The 14,386-nt window shown below is 39.0% G+C and overlaps 1 protein-coding gene across 2 annotated transcripts in view; it reads left to right on the forward strand.

Annotated features, from left to right (window-relative positions):
• The window catches only part of cdkn2a/b (cyclin-dependent kinase inhibitor 2A/B (p15, inhibits CDK4)), a 66,545-nt gene that overhangs the window by 30,746 nt on the left and 21,413 nt on the right, over positions 1-14,386 (forward strand). For both annotated transcript variants that reach the window (XM_043718884.2, XM_043718892.2), the window contains exon 2: positions 7,594-7,696. The gene's annotated coding sequence lies outside the window, so the exon portion shown is untranslated. The remainder of the gene's footprint in view (positions 1-7,593; positions 7,697-14,386) is intronic.

Raw genomic sequence — 14,386 nt, forward strand, 5'->3', positions numbered from 1 at the left:
GAGACAGTCATACCATTGAAGATATGAGGTGATAGTGAGTATTGAGGGTTTTTAACTTTTATCTGACCTCCAATGTCTGTGCAATTACAGTCTTGCATACACTCCAATGTAACTGTCTGCTTTTAGATATGTTTCCTCTCTGCTGCTGTTGCCATAGGTTTATAGCAGGCTGCGATTCTTTAGGCAGGCAAAATGTGCCCTTCAGCAGTTTACTCACATTGCCTTTCTTTGTGGTTAAACCTATTTAGACTGTTCCACCACAGATAACAACAGCAGATCAATACATAGTAATCAGCAGTGGAAACACTATATGACTTTTTCTCTCTAACTCAGGATACCTAGGCAAACCAATATTGCTGGTGTGATAGATACCAGCTAAATTCATACCTATCAAGAAATACACACCATGCAGTCCACTCATGAGCAGGGTTTTCTTATTTCCATGATTTTGGTAAGTGTATTGAGTTGTTTTGATATGATCCTTCTTATTATTCTCCCTATGTAAATATCAGCACGTAATTGATGTCAGATGATCTCATGGCTAATGGTTTATTTCACAGTTATTAATCATTTGCAGATTTAACACTAAATAATTAGCAGTACATTACTAGGAAGTTTAACATTGATACTAACTACCCTGGGGATCGGGGCATTACCAGATTTCTACCATATACTTCAAGAACTGTGTTACAGCAAATTCTTTGCAAAGATTAATGGTTCAGTTTGGCCACTGGCAGTTCCACTTAAATCCAAAAAAACAAATATAAGATGAATCTAAAGTTCAGTTTTGATCAGTTGTGACCCAAACAGGTGATTTGTGTATTCAACATTTCACCAGGGAATTGTGCTTTGCTGAATTATTATTGTACTGTCAGAAGTGCAATTTCTTGAATAAAACATAAACCAAAATGTTATCTTCCCTCTAAGATGGATGTGAAAGAGCATGTGACAAAACTGAAAGAGGAATTATTCTGCTGTATGGTTAAATTTTTATTCTTCAATCAAAATTCTGAAAGCTGTTTATCCAAACAGTTTGCTGTTTGAGGGACAACGTGCATGCAAATTGACTACATTTCACAAAGTACCTTGTTCTCTGTAAAGCACTCTGAGATGTCCAGCAAAACAATGTATAAATGTAAATTCTTGTTTTCTTGATATTAAAATTGTGAACATTGATATTTCCTATTCCAGTTAATCCAGAGGTGGCGCTGTAACCCTATCTATTTGCTCTGTCATCCTTCCCTGCTGTCTGCTGTCTCACTCCTCAATCACTTCCGGATCTTTCATCCATTCTGTCTTGCTTTGTACACACTTGTTTCTCCGCCTGACTGCAAGCAACTCCACAAAGTTCACTAGTAGCATTATGCAATCATGTGCAGGAAACTCCTTCAACATAAAATTGACACTAGCTTATGATTTCCTAATTGATTTGCACATACTCCAAACTCTAAATACCTATCTGCGGGTCCTCTACAATGTAGAATCAACCAGCACACCAGCAATTCCTGGTCTACAAAATGTCCATAAATTCTCAGTAAAAGTGATTCAAAATTACAAATGTAATTTGCATACTATAGTAATCCAAATCCTACAAATGTATAATAAACTTTCAAAGAAGTAATCAAATAGTCAAAATCCGAATGTCATAAGACAAAAAATGAACTCAAAAGACATTAAGTATGTTTTACCGTTATATTTATTAATTATTAATATGTTGAAACATTTCAAACATTCTATTTTTACTCTTTTTCCGTAATCCAGCAGTGGAACATGTTCAACTGTTCATATGCTGTCAGAATGTGCTTACTGTCGATGAATACATTTTGTTTAGACATTTCTCATAAATATTGAACTGCACACGTTTATATTGTGACAAGATCAGACATAAAATTTACTCTTACATTTTGCTGGAAATTTGCACTTCTTCCAAGTAACCGAGCTGCAGGCTAAAATAAACTGCTGAAATGAGATTTAAAAATAAGAAATTCTACCATCTATTCATGGGATGTGGACGTCACTGTTAAGATCAGCATTCGTTGACTATCTTGAATTCCTCTTGAGAAAATGGTGGCAAATTTCTGTCTTGAAATGCTAATCGACATGTGATGTGGGTGCATGTGAAGGAGGGAGCTTGATGAATTTGCTCCAGCAGCAGTAAAGGAATGAAGATCTCGTTCCATGTAAGGATTGTACGCAGGTTGATTTGAAATTTGCAAGTGATGGTGTTTCTGTGTGTTCTTCTAGTTGCCAGAGATCATGGGTGTGGAAGGTGAAAGAAATCTTGGCAAATTGCTGCACTATGTGAAGTAGATTATATGGACAATTGTCACTGTATGCCAAAGATTGAACATTGAAGGTGGTGGATGGGATTCCCACCATGCTGATGTTGAACTTCTTGCTGGAGCTGTTCACATCCAGGAAAGTGAAGAGGATTCCACACACCCCTGATTTGTGCCTTGCAGATAGAGGACACAGCAGGGAATCAAAAAGTGATTTACTCAATGTAGGATTCCCAGTGTCTTGCCTGCTCTTGTGGCACAAGGGGATGGTTCAGTTAAATTTCTGGTCAGTGGTAATCTCCAGTATATTAATGGTGTGGCATTCAGTAATTCTTATACCATTGAATGCCAAGAGGAAATGGTTAGAATCTCATCTGTGGAGATGGTCATTGCCTGGCACTTGTGTGTCACGTATGTTATGAACCTGTTGTCAGCCCAATCTGAATGTTTTCCATGTCTTGCTGCATATAATAGAGACTGCTTCAATGTCTGATGAGTTGCAATCATACTATTATGCAATCATTAGTGATCACTCCCACTTCTGAAGTTATGACAGAGAGGAAATCAATGATGAAGCAGTTGAAAGTGCTTCAGGTTCGGACACCACACTGAAGTGCTCTCCAGCGAAGTCCTGATATTGAGATTAATTGCCTCCAAAAATCACAACCATCTTCAACAGTGCTAGATGCGATTCCAGCCATTTGGTAGTTTCCCCCCAACTCTTATTGACTTCAACTTTACCAGAGCTCCTGGATTTCACACCACAGTTAAACAATGCCTCAATTTAAGAGCAGTCACTCTCACTTGAGTTCAGCCTTTTGTCCATGTTTAGATCAAAAACCTTGCAGCATCAACTGGACTGGGTATGGTTTTACGTTGTCCAGTACTTCCATTAGTACTATGTGGTTATCCTGTTTTATTCTAATTTGACATTTGCACAGTGGTTTGATAAAGCTGAGTTTCAAAAGGTAGCGAAGAATCACATTCAGTCAAATTTGACCAGATGAGGAAAGCTGACAGATCTCTTTTCCTGAGCAGCTTTAGTTAACCTTCAGATTTTCTGTAATAAGCCAGAAGTTATATGGTCACAATTACAGATACTCACTTTTTTAATTCTAGATTTATTAAATTAATTGAATTTAAATTCCCTCAGCTATCATTGTGGGATTCAAACTAATTTTTCCAGATCATTCGTTGCTGTTAAAACAAAAATTAAGTTAAGATGTTTAGAATAGATCAGGTTTTTTTTAATTCGTTAATAGAATTTGGACATCATTGGCTAGGCAGCATTTAGGAACCACACTAATTGCCCAGAGGCCAGTTATGAATCAACCACATTGCTGTGGGTCTGGAGTCACATATAGGTCAGACCAGATAAGGATGGCAGTTTTCTTCCTTAAAGGAGAATGAATAGTGAACCAGATGGGTTTTAAAGAAAAAAATTAACATTGAAATAATGAAAGAAGAAATGAGGAACTAAGTAAGCAAACTGATACGTAACATTTTCAACTTTAAATTTGATTTAAAATTGCTGTGTGGATCTTTTTCTGGTTTGAATGAATGGCTGTAACAAAATAATAAAAAAGCTTTATTGCTAATATTTGTTCAGGTAAAATTATGTGAACTAAAAAAACCTTAAGAAACCGATCATGCAGGAGTAGAAAATATTCCTGTATTAGGCTTCCAACAGTTAGTCTGGTTATACCCAATCAGGGTAGGTTGTGAAGCACAAGTTTATAACATTTCTTCCTTTTTGTATAAAACATTTCTGAGTCATTGAGTGGAAACTGTAGATGCAGCAAATGTCAGCCACAAGTAATTTTGTTAATTATTCAATTTTTCAAGGAACACAGACATTGCAGTGAGTGATTTTTCTCCTTTCAAAGTGCTGATTCTTTGAATCCTAACGTTCAACTAACCTACACCTGCCCATACATGTCACAAAATGCAGATGGGAAATATCAGTTAGCCCAATAGCTAGTCTCCTCAGAAATGGAGAGTCTTCTTACCCCCACCAATGCCTTTCTTACTCCCACCAACTCTAAATTCCATTTACCCCCTGTAACTATGCTTTGAATGTGGTGATTTTTAACGTCAGCGTGCTGTAGCCAATTTTGCAGGTGACGCAAAAATAGACAGGAAGGCAGGTTGTAAGAGGGACGCACACAGTTTACAGAGCGCTATCGATAGGTTGAGTAACTGGGCAAAACATTGGCACGTGCAGTATGATGTGGGAAATGTGAAGTTGTTCATTTTGGAAGGCAAAACAAAAGAATGGAGTACAAATTAAAAGAAGTAAAGTGTAGCACACAGGGACTTGGAGGGACTTGCACATAAAACACAGAAAGCCAGCGCACAGATACAGCAAGTTACCAGGAAGGTTAATGGAATGTTGGCCCCTATTTCAAGGCACTTTAAGCCTTGGACTACTAAAAGCTAGTTTGATCTCTTATTTAAGCAAAGGTATTATTTCAATGGAGGCATTTCAGTGAAGGTTCAATAGGATTATTCCCAGTATGGAGGGATTGTCTTCTGAGCAAAGGCTGAGATTCTACTCCCTGGAATTTAGAAGAATGAGGTGTGGTCTCATTGAAAGATATAGGATTGTTAAGGGGCTTCACAGGGCAAACACTGAGAGAATGCTTCACCTCATGGGAGAGTTTAGGACCAGCGGGTATAGTTTCAGAATTTAGGGGCACCAATTTAAGACTGAAATTAGGAGGAATTATTTCTCACAGATGGTTGTGAGACTTGGAAATTCCTTGCTACAGAGAACTGTGGAAGCAGAGTCCTTGTGTATGTTTAAGTCTGAGATAGATAAATTGTTGGGGTAAATTCCTGCAGATGCTGAATCTGTACTGAAACAAAAAAGTGCTAGAAATCACAGCAGGTCAGGCAGCAGTCACAGAGTGAAAGAAAGCTAACGTTTGGAGTCTAGATGACTCTTCATCAGAGCTAGTTAGATTGTTGATCAGGAGGAAAATCAAGGGTTACAGGCAGAGCATAGAAAGTGGACATGAGGGATGTTGAATCAGCTATAATTCTATTGAATAATGCAGTCACAGCTTGAGGGGCTGAATGGCCTGCTGCTGTTCCTGTCTCTTATGGTAACATTGCATTATCTTCTTTCTGTTCAGCTGGAAAATGTTTTACATAATAACTATGATCTGAAAGTAGACTATGAATTTGGTTAATTATAGCTCATTAGCTCTTGAATGATATTTATCTCCAATAGCCAAACTTAAATAATAAAATTTATAAAGGCAATTGATAAAGACTGATTTACATGTTGTTCTTTCTGGTAAGAGTAGGGAAGGATACTTCTTTATACTAAATAAACTATTGATAATGAATTTGAAAAGATGTCTCAAACCAATAATTATTTATTATTTCAATAATAAAACTGCACAGCCAGTTCATTGTTACATTTTGCTGAACTATTTTAAAAATGTTTTTAGAGTTTGATGGGCCAGAGAAGATTTAATTAACTATCAGGAGTTATCAATATATTTCAAATAAATTCAGTAAAAATTCTAATATTCATTTACTTCTTAACCTTTACTGACCATATGTTTAAAAGCTCTCAAAACAAACTCAAGTCTTAATCATCCTAATTGTTCAATATTATAAATTGGCATGATAAGATTGCGGTATATATAAAAAAAGGTTAAGATTGAATTGGTAGCAAATACTGTTCCTTCTCAGTTTACTTTTTTTAGTTATCTCAAAATCTTGAAGAAAGCTTTGGCAAGTTCAATAGCTAATACAAAAAATTGAAACAATGTTGCTAAAAGTTAGCACTGTGTGTAGATTTCCTCATATAATCAGGTTAATTGAATGAGTGTATCTATGCTATATTTTATGGATGTTTGGTTAAATATTCATTTAATCAAATAATCTATGAAGGAAGGCATATTGCCACCAATCTCAAATGCACCTTAGTGTGGGCAGCATGGTGGCTCAGGGTCCCAGGTTCGATTCCAACCTTGGGCAACTGTCTGTGTAGAGCTTGTACGTTCTGTGTCTACATGGGTTTTCTCCCACAGTCCAAAGATGTGCAGGTCAGGTGAATTGGCCATGCTAAATTGCCCATAGTGTTAGGTGCATTAGTCAGTGGGACTGGGTGGGTTACTCTTCGGAGGGTTGGTGTGGACTTGTTGGGCTGACGGGCCTGTTTCCACACTGTAGGTAATCTAACATCTAATCGAAGTATTAGAAAGTCACTACAGGACTGGAGAAAGGAGACTGCCATCAGTCCATTACAATTGCAGTTTACTTCAAATTGAACATTTACCCAACAACTTGCAATGTGTTTATAGCTCTTTCATTATCTAACATTACCCTAAAATGTACGTAAAATGATAATTAGTGTGAGATCATGGGCACTACAAACAAATGATAAATTATCTATGCAACTGTTTAATAGCAAAGATAAAACTGAGTACCATACTAAGAAATAAACCTCTAAAGTACTAAACAAACACAGAGAATGTCAACAATTCTGACAGCATCTGTGGAGAGGGAAACAAGGTTAATGTTCAATGTACAGTATGAGTTTTCTTCAGAACTAAAGAATGTTTATGACTCTTATGTCAAGTGGATTATGTTATTAATGCAATATGTAAGGTACATACGTAAGCTCTTTGTGTACAGAAAGAACATGTACACACAATGTCCCTGTTCCAAATCATGTCCTGCATAAGTAAAAACTGTGGTTGGGCCTTTGCAACTACATAGACTAGAATGTGGAACAGCAAAGTACAGGATCAGGCCCTTCAGCCCACTATGTTGTGGTGAACATGACACCAAATTGTGGCGAACAGTAATCCCTTCTGCTAGCCCTTAGTCCATATCCCTCCATTCCTTGCATATTCATGTGTTTGCATGGTGTAATGTAAGATTCAATGTTTTTCTTCCTATGCCAAGCCTGTACAGAACTGCTTTAGAAACCTGTGTGTATATATAAATATTTTTGTTTATGATTAAAATATATTATTGCAAAACAAAATCAAATAGGTGACAGTCATTTGCTTGTTCATTTCTAGAGGCAGTGCTTTGACCCATCAGTGAGAACCCTGCTTGGGTTAAAATTTAAACAAAGCTGTTCATTCTGCATGGCAACACCTCTACCAATCAGAGGCCACTTGCCAATCAGTCATCCTCTCACACATGTTGGCTTTCCTTACATTGCTATTCTCCCAATGAGTGGAAGGTGAAACATAACTAAATGTGCCTTTTTCAGCAATATTATGATGAACAAAAATAACATTTAAGTCCAGGCGTAAACAGGAATGTTATTTTTTACATCTTCCAGTGCTTTGCTGATGCAGTCCTGTAACCAAATCCAAAGAAATACTTTCACTCTTATACTCCGGGGAGCAGCCTGATCGTTTGAAGGACGCACAATTTGCATGAAGGTACATCTTATGTTCAAGATATTACAGTTGTCAAATATGTTATCTATTCAAAACAAACCAGACGGGTACTACACAATATGGTTAGATTAGAGAAAACCAGAATTGAAAACGCAATGAGTTTTCTCAACTGATTTCACTACAATACAGTCATTACAGTAAATGCATTTGACCAAAAGGGTTAGATGACTTTGTACCACGTGGTAGGTTGTCTCATTTAATGTGTGAAATTAAGTTGCCTTTTCTAATTCTTGTTACATTTAATGCATGTAGTGTTGAAACATATGTTTGACAATAACCTTTTAAAGTTTGAACACCGTTGGAGCATTTCTGAAGCAAAGCTGAAAGGTGGAAAAAAGATGATTGTGTTGTCTTTGTGACTTGCACACCACATCAATCTGTGCTCTTGCACACCATTTTTGGGGTTAGCTTGCCTTATAACATGAAAGTTCAGAAACTAGAAACTGCTGCTGAGAACTTCTTCAAAAGCAAGAAGCTACAGTGATCATGCCGGGATAAACAAAGATGGTGTGGGGTGGGGTGGAAGAAGAAAAATAAATTGTGCAAATAATGGAATAGTTACTGAGCTATCGTACAAGATCTAGGACTTTTGCATGCTGTTTAAAGAAAAATGAAGAGGGTTTTAGGCAGAGCGATTTCAAGCTCTGAGGCAGGAGGTTCTGTTACCAAAAAGTTGGACAATAGTGCAGGAATGTATAAAAGAGAGCAGGACAAATGTGAACCTGGGGGAGTTTGGATGGATTGTTAGCTGTGCAAGGCCCATAATAGAGCAGCGGGGGAAAGTGAGAACTGCAAATGCTGGAGATCAGAGACAAGAGTGTGGTGCTGGAAAAGCACAGCAGGTCAGGCAGCATCCGAGGAGCAGGAAAATCAACTTTTCACATTCCTGATGCAGGGCTGATGAAGTACGTCGATTCATCAACATTCCTGAAGAAGGGCTTATGCCCGAAACGTCGACTCTCCTGCTCCTCGGAAGCTGCGCGCTTTTCCAGCGCCACACTCTCGACCATAATAGGACAGCGTGTAGTGGGACCACATACCTTGCTTTTCCGGAAGCGGTCCCATATTTGAGCCCAAGCTCGAACAGCCAAGCATTACCTTTAAAATTTAGCAAACTGCCCCATATTTTCTGCTTCCGGATATCCATTGCATTTCATAAGACCTGATGTCACCCAATGCCCTCTGTTCGTAAAACTCATCTATGGGTACACATGTGTATAATGTGATATCGTGGTAGCACTCAAACATAATGAAAATCTGCAAAAAAAGGTTTGTGGTGAAATAAGCTGATTAAGAGTGGTGTCAAACTGAACGATCAAGGGTTTAGCACTACTGGTATAAAATAAATCAGGCCAGAAGTTCGGAAATGTTTTTTTAAGCGCTAAGGCTGTCTGATAAATGAGACGATTAGAATTTGAGAGAAAACTATCAACAATATACCAAACCAGACAGGAAGAGCTTCTATGTGCATATAAGAAGGAAGAGGCAGTTCAGTTAAATTTTGAGAGGAAGGGATTGGGGAATTAATAACAGGAAAGGAAGTGGCAGTGACTTGCACAAATATTGTGTATCAGTTTACAAGATAGAAGTTTTTTTTAAAAAAAAATGTACCCCAGCAATAATAAATAAGCAAGGAATAAATGGGAGGGAGGAATTGCAAATACCGCCGATCGGTTGATCTTGAAGAGTTCTGACGGATTGCTGTTGAAGTTCCTTCAATCAGAGTCATTTTATCAGGTAACCCACATAAAGAAATACGGTCACTTCAAGAAGGGCTCTTGTGGAGCGGCGGTAGCGTCCCCATCTTTAAACCAGAGAGGAAAGCCAGGTTCAAATCCCACCTGGTACCCAGAGATGTATAGCAGTATTTCCGAGCAAATCGATTAGAAAGTAGTTATGATCAGCCGAGCAGTGCTGTTAATAATCTCACATCACCAGGTTATAGTCCAACAGGTTTAATTGGAAGCACTAGCTTTCGGAGCGTCGCTCCTTCATCAGGTGATAGCGTAGGCCTCAATCCTAACACACAGAATTTATAGCAAAAGTTTAGTGTGGTGTAACTGAAATTATACATTGAAAAATTGATTGTCTGTTGAGTCTTTCATCTGTTTGAATATCATGATTTTTTCACTTCTTTCGTGTGTAAATCACAAAACCTTTTTTTAGAAGTTGCATTTTTTTAAAAGTTACGTTGTTAACAGCTAACCTGAGAAGGCACCCTTTTTAAATTAAACCTGTTGGACTATAACCTGGTGTTGTGTGATTTTTAACTTTGTACACCCCAGTCCAACACCGGCATCTCCAAATCAGTGCAGTTAATGAATGTGTTTGTTTAAAAGAGATTATAACAGTGAATGTAAACACAATCCAGAGGCAGACTGTCAGCATTTCAATTAGACCTTAGGCCTTTGAGTCGAGCAAGCCGGATTAGAAACGGAGACTGTCACCTTTGCAATATTCCGTATCACGCTGCAAAATTGTTTCATTGGAAATGTGGAGAAGAGGCGGGCAGTAGAAGAAATGGTAATGCGATTTATAACAGACTCTTTCTGTGGTTGTAGTGATTCAGTGGTTACAATGAAGTAATGGTGGAGGCTGTCTTGTCTAGTGTAATGCCAGTTTCACCTCACTCTTTTTTTCGTTAGAAACTGGAATGGGAAAACAAAAGTCTTATTCTGTCAGTCCTCCTATTTGTAATGTTTATAATTTTTGACCGTTTTATACTGTCAACTGAAAAGATATTTTAAATATCAAACCGATAAAGGAACATCTAGATTTTTTTTAATACAAAGTGTGACTTAATAACACATTGGAAAGTGTTAATAACTTTGGAAACAACGACATACAAGTTTGTAAATAAAATGCTAGTTTTACTTACTCTGAAAGACTGCTATAAAGTCTAAACCTTACTCAAAAACTGACTGACATAGAATTATAGTCATGCAGCAGGAGACCATATATTATATCAGATTGTGCTGGATGTTTGATATTGGATGTCAGTGATCGTTTTACATCCCTGCCGCTTTTACCAAACATGTCCTCTGTACAGTGAGTCTGATTTCAGACCGTCTATCCATTTCAGAACTTCATTCTTTTAAACCTGCCTCGGTCAAAACGTGATTCAATCGGCGGTGAGGAAGAATGAAATCTCTTTACTCTTGCCATGAGTCATTTTGGAGAGTCTAGCGTCAGCGGAGAAATGTCGAGTTAAATGAATAGACAGTTCGATCCTACAGTTTGTAAATCGAGAAATTAACACCACTTCTTCGAATAACATTCAAAACATCCCGTGCTCAGTCCCAGTTTGGAAGGACTTCTGACTGGACAATGGTGTTTCTGCAATCTAAAAACACTGTATTCTCTGTAAAAGCCCAACATGTAAACATACAGCATTGGGCAATATAATTAATTCAATGTAGTTGTTACAAAACATATTAATATGCCCTATAACAATTTCTGTAAGAGAACTTGGAAACATCCATCGCTTTATAGTTAAATAATTCTTATGCTTTGAAACAATTAATATGATTAAAATATAATTCCACATGGAAGGAGAGTGGTCTGTGTCTAGCTCGTTGCATCATCTTGAACACTGGGTTAAATTTTCCTCTGTGTCTCTAATCTGTTATGCTGTGTATTTCGATACAAGGTCGGTGCAAGCAGTACAGGCGATTTCCTGAAACAGTCTCAAGCCGACAGAAAAGAGGTTGCTTATTGGACAGCAATTATGAAGCCTTTTGCAATAGATATGTCAAAATTATTCTTGAAATGCAAGGGTCAAATTACTAGGAGACATTATACAGTCTGGGCTTGCAGGCTGTGGGGTTTGGTTGGTTAGGGAGTTGGTTTGAAAAAAAAAGGCTGTCAATATGTTATTAGATTAGATTACATTAGATTAGATTAGATTAGATTACAGTGTGGAAACAGGCCCTTCGACCCAACAAGTCCACACCGACCCGCCGAAGCGAAACCCACCCATACCCCTACATTTACCCCTTATCTAACACTACGGGCAATTTAGTATGGCCAATTCACCTGACCCTGCACATCTTTGGACTGTGGGAGGAAACCGGAGCACCCGGAGGAAACCCACGCAGACACGGGGAGAACGTGCAAACTCCACACAGTCAGTCGCCTGAGGCGGGAATTGAACCCGGGTCTCTGGCGCTGTGAGGCAGCAGTGCTAACCACTGTGCCACCGTGCCGTTATGGGAGTTGTTGCTGCTTGGAAAGTCCCGGCTAGGGACAGGGCGCAAATAATTACAGTCTGACCTTGGAAGAGTGAAATCTTAGGGCGAAGGAGGTCTAAGTTTGGAATGCTGTTCCATAAAGCCGCCTGAGTCCTGCTGACATAGGGCTGTTTGTAGATGTGTGTGTGTGAGAGAGAGAGAGAGAGAGCTGGTGCTGCTGGTTTAACCTCAGGGTCACCATCTCTCAGATGAGTTGAGAAGGAGAGTTCTCCATGGTAACCTCAGAATCACTCCGCGTTGCAAACCAGCCGTCCAGCCAAATGAGCCAACCGACGGTTGATGCACGTGTTTGTTTTGGAAACATCTTAATCACCGGAAGCTATGAAGGAAAGGCGCAAACTTAAATCGCAGATCAGCCCTGAAAGCCGGGGTTTTATTATCGTCTCTGTGTCCCTGTGATACTGTATAAATATAAATTCGGACCGTTTATTATTTGGGAGGGGAAGAGGGAGAACCGTTATTGTTATGAAACGTGCACAGAATCATGACTTTAACAGCTCTGCTTTTGAGGCGTGCACTCTTCAACTGAGAAAGGGGATACCCTGAATTGGGCTTTCTAGATATTAAAATATCTATTGAAGAACGTGGTCGTGAAATTGACAGCAGAAAACCCCGCGTGTGAGGCACCAGCCGCGTGTGTCAGACCGAAAGGCAGCCCGAACACCGCACTCTTGTTATTAAACTTCGATTTCACGTAAAGGCCGTATAAAATTGGCAGGAGTTTATATTTTAAAAAAAAAACAGGCACAACTGCGTCGCAGTGTTTCTGGTCAGTTAGTGACTGAACCCCGAAGAGATGCCCATTGAAAGGGTTATCTAAGCCAGGAATTCTGCTCGCTTCAACCTTGTCCCCCACATTTACCGAGGTAATCTGATCAGAATTTCAGAATTAAAAACTAAAGGTGTGTGTGTGTGTGTGGGGGGGGGGGGGGGGGGTAGTGGATAAGTCTTCCATCTTGTTAAACTTGTGAAATACGGGAGTCATTTTGAGGAGGAAGTGTCAGGTCAAAAGGAAGGACCGATCCTATTTCAATTTTCAAACTTTACCATCAACGCGATGTCTTGACATGATATCAGAACCAGAAACACGGGTTTAAACATTAAACTATCTGAACTACCTGAATCCCTACACTGTGGAAACAGGCTCTTCGGCCCAACAAGTCCACACTTACCCTCTGAAATGTAACCCACCCAGACCTATTCCCTATCCTATCACCCTACATTTACCCCTGACACCTACGCCAAACCGACACATCCTTGGAAACTGTGGGCAATTTAGCATGACCAATCCACCTAACCTACACATCCTTGGGCTGTGGGAGGAAATCGGAGCACCCGAAGGAAACCCACGCAGAAACAGAGGGAGAAAGTGCAAACTCCACACAGACACGGTCCCTGGCGCTGTGAGGCAGTACTGCTAACCGCTGAGCCCCCCGCGCCGCCGTTTCTATCGAGGTAATTTCTATTAGCACTGATGCAAAAATAAGTTTCGTCTTTTATTTCTTAAACTATAGGTGAACAGTCAAAATACAGACTAGCATGTTAAAATCGCAGTAAATTATACCATGCATCTCGGACTCCGTTTGAAAAACACTTTAATCGCTAATTTTAGAAATGAAACTCCGATAGATTGATATTAATAAATCAAATGGGTATTATAGGGGAATCTCAGAACATGTTTTGCAGAATGTATCCAGGTCAATCATGATTAACCAACACAGGTAAGTAAATAAAGCTGGTGCTCGCCTGCCTCTCTGCTCACTTCCTGTTAATGGACAGCTAGCAAAACCGTTATTGCTTTAACGCAATGTGTAACGGCATAGAAGTGCCCAGAGTATGGGGATTGTTTGGTACATTTTCCTCACTGGTAAAAAGCCGGATTCAGTATTTTTTAAATTTCGTTTCTGAATATTAAAATGATCGAGGATTTGTAGTCATTTTCATACTCTCGGTCGGTTACAGCTAAACGCTGCTCAAAGAAATGCCTGCTCATTGCATTAGATTAGAGAAGTGAGATGGGTCACATCAGTAAGTTGTCCATGGCATCAGCACAGTCGTTTCCTTTGAATCAGGGAGCTGTATCACTGCTCCCCTGCAATGTTAGAGCAATGTAATATTGACCCCAAGCATGGTTAGGGTGTGAATGCAGACGACAATATCTGTTGAGGCATGGGGAACATTTTTGTCTCACAATATATGGGATTGTCAAAGTCGGTAAACAGCATTTAGGGAGAGAGAATATGATTTTAAACAAATCTCAAACAAGACACTCTCCAGGCCATCGGGAAAATAATATAAGTTGCTTTTTTTTTGTCCCCGAAAGTATTTGAAGTAAATCACTACACTAACTTAAAAGTCAACTATGAAACTGCTGAGACTTTCAAAATGAACATTTGCAGATGTTGTGATTCAGATAGTCATA

This window comes from Chiloscyllium plagiosum, unplaced genomic scaffold (genome assembly GCF_037043375.1).
Source record: "Chiloscyllium plagiosum isolate Xiang-an unplaced genomic scaffold, Cpla_swu_hap1 HiC_scaffold_2, whole genome shotgun sequence".
Lineage (NCBI taxonomy): Eukaryota > Metazoa > Chordata > Chondrichthyes > Orectolobiformes > Hemiscylliidae > Chiloscyllium > Chiloscyllium plagiosum.